Source organism: Alligator sinensis, unplaced genomic scaffold, assembly GCF_000455745.1.
Source record: "Alligator sinensis unplaced genomic scaffold, ASM45574v1 scaffold147_1, whole genome shotgun sequence".
In the NCBI taxonomy this organism is placed as follows: Eukaryota; Metazoa; Chordata; order Crocodylia; family Alligatoridae; genus Alligator; species Alligator sinensis.
The window spans coordinates 4,128,357-4,136,267 of NW_005841847.1; positions in this window are offsets into that span (position 1 = coordinate 4,128,357).

Sequence of the window (7,911 nt, forward strand, 5' to 3'; positions counted from 1 at the left end):
AGCTAGCACCACTTCTCTTGGAAGTTGGTTCCAGATTCTAGCCGCCCTGTGAAGTAGCGCCTCCTGATGTCTAGTCTGAATCTACCCTCTGCCAGCTTGTGACCGTTATTTCTAGTCACTCCTGGTAGTGCTTGGGGGAACAGGGACTCCCCCAATGCCTGCTGGTCCCCTCTGACTAGTTTGTAAACGGCCACTAGATCCCCACTCAGCCTTCTCTTGAGGAGGCTGAACAGGTTCAGGTCCCTTAGCCTCTCCTCGTAGGGCCTGCCTTGCTGCCACCTGATCATGTGGGTGGCCCTCCTCTGGACCCTCTCAATGCTGTCCACATCCCTCCTGAAGTGCGGCGCCCAGAACTGGATGCAGTACTGCAACTGCGGCCTGACCAATGCCACATAGAGGGGGAGGATCACCTCCTTGGACCTGCTTGAGATGCATCTGTGGAGGCATGACAAGATGTGGTTGGCCTTCCTGACCGCGTCCCCACACTGTCAGCCCACGTTCATTTTGGCATCAATAATGATTCCAAGATCCTTTCTGTCTCTGCACTAACAAGGAGTTCCCCAGCCTGTAGGTATGCTGCTGGTTCTTCCTCCCCAGGTGCAGCACCTTGCACTTGTCAGTGTTGAAACCCATCCTGTTCTCATCTGCCCACCCCTGTAACCTGTCTAGGTCCAATTGCAGCCTATTCCTCCCTTCTAGCATGCCCACATCCCCCCACATCTTAGTGTCGTCAGATTTGAACAGGGTGCTTTTTACCCCCTTGTCCAAGTCACTGATGAAGATGTTGAACAGCGTGGGTCTGAGGACCGAGCCCTGGGGGACCTCACTGCCCACATCCCTCCAGGTTGAAAATGACCCGTCCACCACCACTCTCTGGGTGCAGCCCTCCAGCCAGGTAGTGACCCATTTGACTGTGTAGGTGTTGACGCCACAGTCCCCTAGTTTTTTAATGAGATTGGGGTGAGAGAGAGTGTCGAAGGCCTTCCTGAAGTCCAGAAAGACTACGTCCACTGCTACCCCTGCATCTAAGGATTTTGTGATCTGGTCATAGAAGGCCACCAGGATGGTCTGACAGGACATGCCTCTAATGAACCCATGTTGGTTGCCCCTAAGCATAACCTCCCCTGCTGGCCCCTTGTGGACATGCGTCAGGATAATTTTCTCTCAAAAAGCTTACCCAGGATTGAGGTAAGACTAACTGGTCTATAGTTTCCTGGATTCTCCTTCCTCCCTTTTTTGAAAATGGTAACCACGCTGGCCCTTTTCCAGTCCTCTGGCACCACACCAGGGCACCACGAGTGCTCGTAAAGCCATGCCAGGGGTCCCACAATGACCTCTGCTAATTCCCTCAGCACTCTAGGGTGGAGATCATCAGGACCAGCTGATTTAAATACGTCCAGTCCCTCCAGAAGTTCCCTGACTAGATCCTCACTGACCCTAGGCCTGGGTGCACCTCCCTCGGAGCATGGCAATAATCTCTGGAGTTTATCACTCTGCAGCTTATTGCTGCCAGGTGCACATCTGCACGTGCACCAGGGATCACAGCATGTTGAGCTGGGGCAGAGCAGTCCCAGCTGGCAGAGGGCCACAGGGGTCAGCCTGCTAGCATTTCACCCCCTCACGCTCCCCCCAGCCCAACATGCTGCAGAGGAGCTGACTAGGGCACAAAGGTGCTTCAGTGTGTGGGATAGCCAGCAGGCAGCCCCACACTGAGCAACCTTGTGCCCCAGCCAGTTGGGACAGCATCAACACACGCTGCTGTGGAGCTTTTTACTCTTCAGCAGGATAGTACTTGTAAATACACGGCCCTGGGGCCTTCTAAGTACAAGTACTATCCTGCTGCAGAGTAAATTAGTTTACTCCAGACTAACAGAGGTGCATATGTAGACGCTGAGATGTTTACTGTGCATCTAGTTAGTCTATTGCACAGTAAATGTCTCATGTAGACGTGTCCAGGTACTCCATTAGTTCATGTGGTAGATGTTTGTGAAGTGAAAAAAGATTTCCAACTATAACTGAGTGGGAAACTGTTCTCTTATCCCTTAACATTTGTAATATTTTAATAAATTTTAATCTTTTGAACTTTTTTAGTATAAAGCTTTATCTGAGTTGTGTACCCTAGTGACCCTTATCTGAGTTGTGTAAGAATGGCAAAGTAGAGCTAGAAACTGAATGTAAGTTTCCCACATCTGCAATTGAAGCCAGGGAACTGTGCTTGAGTATAGTGTTACAAGTTATATTGCTAAATTCTCTGAAAATAAAACAAGTCCTATACATCTCAAATTAGACACCCAAATTAGTGAATACTTTTCTCCTTAACCTCACTAGCTCTCCATTTCCCATCTGTATAATGAGAACAATCCCCCACCCTTACATTAGAGTGGTGTTGTGAAACTAAATTAATATTTGTGAAGCATTCAGCTACTGTTGTGAACAGTATCATAGAAAAGCCCATGAACTAAACAATAATTTGTGCTCATAGCAGGTTTGAACATTGTGCAGTAGTTAAGAAATGAGTCCATTTTGAACAATGAGAAGAAAACAAATATACTGAATAGATATCTATTCAGTTGAATCCTATACACTGAATCAGTCAGGGGGCGATTGAAAATATAGCATGTAACCATGTCATAATTATATTGACAAGAGAAATGAAATAAGATATGTGAAACAGATGATACTTCAGTTTTTAGCAAGGAATATGTTAAAATAAGAAACTGTTTCTCTAACATTTGAAGCTATTTAAAAAAAAAGATGCACCAAAACAAAATGTTTGACAAATGAAGGACACATTTATCTTTACCATTTTTCCCATAAGTCATCTTCCGAAAATAAATATCGTAAAATATTATTATGTCATTGAGAAACACATAGCCTGGTAACATCAGGAACTAGTCAGATATTAAGTGAACTGCAATTAAGGTAGTCTATACTAAAGGAATAAAAACGTGGAACTTTGGTACCTCAGAAGTAATTCCCTTCTATAATGATGATTTCAATATAGTGGTAGGTGGAAACCGCAACTTAAATGAAACATTGCCTCAAAGTATTGGACTGTCCCAAGAAGAAAAAAGAAACCTCGAGGAGAAAACAAGAGGCAATTTAGAACCCTCTTTCCTGTTTTCTTAAAAGTCTTGAATTCTCCATATCGGCTATATTGAACATACTAAATATACTGTCAATATTTTACTTTCTTAAGATGGAGGCTATAAGGATATATTTTTGAGGTGAATATTTCCAAATTAAGACTGTTGGTAACACTTCATATTTTAATGCAGCTACTTATAAAAAATACAGACATGGGGCCTGAATCCAACTTCATTCCCATTGATATAGATCAGAGAAAATCAGCTGAAGTCAATGGAGCAAGATCTATAGAATGGTGTAATTCAGTGGTGTTCAATCTTTTGGCCCTGTGGGCCAGATGAGTGGCATGGGGCCAATCCACGGGCTGGAATAGGGCCCTGCACTGCCTCTGCCCAACCCCACACACCTGGATTGGGCCGTGCTGGCCTCATGCCCTGGGATGGGGTTCCAGGGACCTGTGCTGCTCCCACCTGCCCTGTGCTGCCCCCACCCAGATCGGAATGCTGAGATTGGGGTCCCATGCTGCCCCTGCGCAACAAGATTGGGCTCCTCATTGTACAAAAAATCACTATACAAAATCAGATTAGCACTCATCCCATGACTGCTCTGAACCCAGGAGCTGACTGCCAACAATATCATTATGCAGATCAACAGTTTGAGCAAACATATGCATTCCCTGTGCCGGGACAAGGACATCAGATTTGTTAGCATTGGTTATTCACAAAATAGGCAGAATTCTGTTCTTATGCTCCCTGTAATGATACCAAAATCAACAAAGCAAAGAGTAAAAAAATAAATTACAAAAGAAGTGCTCCTTCAGATGCAGAATATTGAAACACTGATTGTTCTAGTTCACTTCTATTATGTTCATTCTAAAGGAAAAAGCAATGATCTTGGGTGGGAACTCTTCCTATACGTATTCTGCAACACATCAGCTCCAACACAAATAACTCTATTGCTTCATCAGGAAATATGGTAAAAGAGTTCCAGGACACACAGGGTGCATCTACACGTGCAATTAATTTGACTGAATATACTAAATTAATTAATCCCGGTGCCACTAAGTAAATTAATCCCGGTGCCACTGTCTATACATGCATTTAAACTCAGTAATTTACTGTGCTACCAGATACCACTTGTATCTGATGTGACTATCTGGCAGCACAGTAAATTAGTCTACTGTGCCCTAATTGCCGCTCCTGTGTAAACGGTCACATTTTACTGCACAGCAAATTAGTCTGCTATGCAGTAAAGCATCTCATATAGATGTGCCCACTGAACTTGAAATGCATAGCCAAATTTACTTATCATGTTACTTAACCTTGTGGTATGTGGTTCAGCCTACAAAATGTCAAGCTACCTTCTGGTGGGTAGGTACAAATTTCAGCACATAAATGGAAGTTCCTTAGAACTTAAAAGAAAAGGTGATGGCCCAATAGTGTTTTCCCAACTATTCTATACATATATGGCTCCATTTTTATCCAGTACTTTCACATCAAGTTGTAGTTCCTTGGACACAGGTATTACTTTGATGAGATCCTTGTAAGCAAGTTGGAGTGATGCTCAACTGTCTATATAGAAGACATTATTTAATACACTGGACAGTACATTGGCCATTTTCCAGTGACCATATACCACCATTTTATAGGTTGAGGAGGATGGCTAGTATTTGTACTTCTCCCTCCTGATCACCATGCATTATTCCCAGGGTCTTCTCCTAGCACAGGAGAGACCAACCTGCAGCACATGTGTCACAAGTGGCACAGATTGAGGAGGGGACAAGCAGCACAGTGACATTCAGGGCAGGCAACAGAAAACAGGGCAGCAGATTGGGCAGGAAGCAGAGAGCAGAAGAACTGATCAGACAGCAGTGGGGGATTGGAGTGGCACTCAGGGAGGGGGACTGGCTGACTTGACCTGCCAAAAAGGTTGCTCCCCATTGTCCTAGAACATTAAAACTCAGTCTTCACCAACTGGACAGTGCCTCACACTAGAGCACTGGCTACTATGTACTGCTGTAGTCCAGAGATGTAGTTAACCATGTTAGACTAAAGTTAAGTAGAAAACTTCCGCTACAGTACAAACGAACAACTGTTAGTTCTGCACATTCTTCTGTAGCAACAAGCAGGGGCATCAATGTGGCTCATCATCCAAAGCATTTATTTATTAGTGAAAGCCAATTTTAAATCTTAAACCAAAGCACACTTTCTTGAAGTCCAAAGAACATTAATTATTTGAATTCAGATGTGGTATAAAGTGAATAATGACAGCTTTTAAACTCAAAACCTGAGGAAACACACACAAATACATATCTGTCAGAGTCTTAAAAAACCCTAGCTTAAGACACATTTTAGATTTTCCAAAAAATAATTCTCCATTCAGTTTTGTGAGGGAGTCTGAAGAGCTAGTAAACCATATTATTATTGTGTTACACGGCTGCTAGGAATCCTAAGCAGGGTCGAGGGGCCTATTCTGCTAGGTGTCATACAAATGCAGAACAAAGAATTAGTTCCTGCCCCAAATGAAATACAAGTATCTAAGTATAAGATCTAAATATAAGGCAAGAGATAAAATAAAGAAAAATGAGGGAATGCAAATCAACAACAATGATCAGCATAATGGACAGTGGGTCTCAACACACTAGTACCCTAGCCCCATAGCATAACAAAGCAGAGACTGGGACATGAGCCCTGGTCACCAACCCCTTGGTAGCAGTGAAAAATAGAAGTGGCTGCACTGCTGGATCAGCCACTGCCATGCCACCAACAGCACAGCCAGTGACGCTGCCCTGTCTGTGTGTTGCTGCTGCCCAGAGCACTGAGGTGTCACATTATGTGTCTTGCTCAAACACTATCACATTTTGTTTAAATCATCATGAGAAAGAAGAGTTTAATGAGGGATTAGAGGATAATGAAAAGATGTAAAGGAATCTCTCTTCTTAAGTCAGGCTAACTGGACTTGAACTTGGGTTTCCCAACTCTCAGGAGAATGTCCAAATCTTTTGAAGATGTTTCACTTTGCGTAGGACACTTACATAAGCAAAGAATACTGTATTCCAGTTCCTTGGACACTCAGGAGAAAAACAGGACACATGGGCTTCAGCACTTGCTTCAATGAATGCTTAAATATTTACGGAGATATTAAAAATGTCCTGCCATAGGATATCCTATAGGATGGGAGGGCTGAACTCTCTCTGGGCAAGAAAAGATACCGAACCCAGGTCTTTAACCAAGGCGCACGTCCTCATTGCTAGGTGACTGGGTAAAAAGGTGTGACAGAAGCTCCTTTTCCAACACATTTGTGAATCAATCTTTACATTTCCTTTGTTTTTCGTACAAATGCCTGAATAGGAAACATTTTGTATGTGTGTTTATGTGCTTTTGTGTTTGTTTGTTTGAAGATTCATTGGGCCACAGTAAAAAGCATGCCTCACTAGTCTAGTGGTCAGGGCACTTGCTGGGTTCCAGTCCCTGGTCCAGGAGCTGTCATGTAAAATGCTTCCTTTCTTTATCCCCCATCTTGAAGATGTAGAATTGATTTCCCTCAGGCAGAGAGGGCATTGAACCTACATCTCCAATATCCTGTTGCCTAAAAGGGGGGCAAGAACATTGCCAGTGTTGTCACAGTAAAAGAAAAGATTGGAAAAAAGAGCACAGACACTGACTTTCAGGTTCATGGTTCAGAACTATGAATCCCAAGTGGAGGGAGCCCCTCTTGGTCATACTGAGCCAGGCATGTAAGCCCCAAATAGAGGCAGGGTTTAAGACACAGCCCTATCCACATCATTTCCCTTTTAGCTCAGTGTTGGTTGGCCAGCTGCTGCTTACTAGCTGTTTTGAATCCCATTCTGAGGTACAGTCATGTAAGAGTGATGTTGTAGCCATGATGATCCAGAAATTGTGGGAGGTAAGAATTTCTTAGGGTGTTATATTTCACTAGACCAACTATGTAGTGGGATAAACTTAGACAAGCTTTCAAATGTAAGAGATCTGAGGGAGAACGTCTTACATTCAAAAGCTTGTCTAACTTTTAACCCAACTACATAGTTTGTCCAATAAAAGATATCACCCTAAGAAGTCCTTGCCTCTTACATCTCTGAGGTACATCTCTTTCCCCATGCATTTTAGAGAGCCTTGGCATCTCACGCGGTTCTGTGTTCCCCCTTGGGACCAGGCATGTAGAAGTTAGGCTTTGCAAGGCTCTGCATTGTGCTGCCTATGCCCCTTTTTAGATCTAGCCCAAGTGCTGTAAGGGATCATTGACTCATAAAGAAGTAGGGACCTCCAGAGGCCGTTTACTCCAATCCCTGCCTAACGAAGGATCACACCTATCCAAACCAACCATAATCTAAATTCGACATAAGACTACTGTCAGCCCTGACACACCCCACACCTAAAACCCTGACCTGCTGCAGTGAAAGCAGGGGAACCATGGCAGCCAACTTTCTGTTTTTGTGGAGCGTTGTCAATAAATACTCAAGAGATCCCAGGTAGAGTGCCATGGCCCCACTACAGAGGAAGGCAAAACCCCTCACAGTCCGAACCAATCCGACCGTGGGGTAAAATTCCCACCTGACCCCAAATATGGTGATCCTGAACAGAGAGGCAAGAGCCTGAAGTCCTCAGTCTTGGCTGTCGCCAGCACCCCGGTGCCCCTGAGGGAGGCTTAAAACCCCGCTGAGACACGGAGCAGAAAGGGGAGGGATGGTGCAGCCAGGCGCGTCGGGGAGCCCGGCAACCAAGTGCGCCCTTAGCAGGGCCAGCCGTGCGCAGCGCAGCGCAGCGCAGCGCAGGGCAGTGCGGGCTGCGTGGGCGCAAGCGGGTG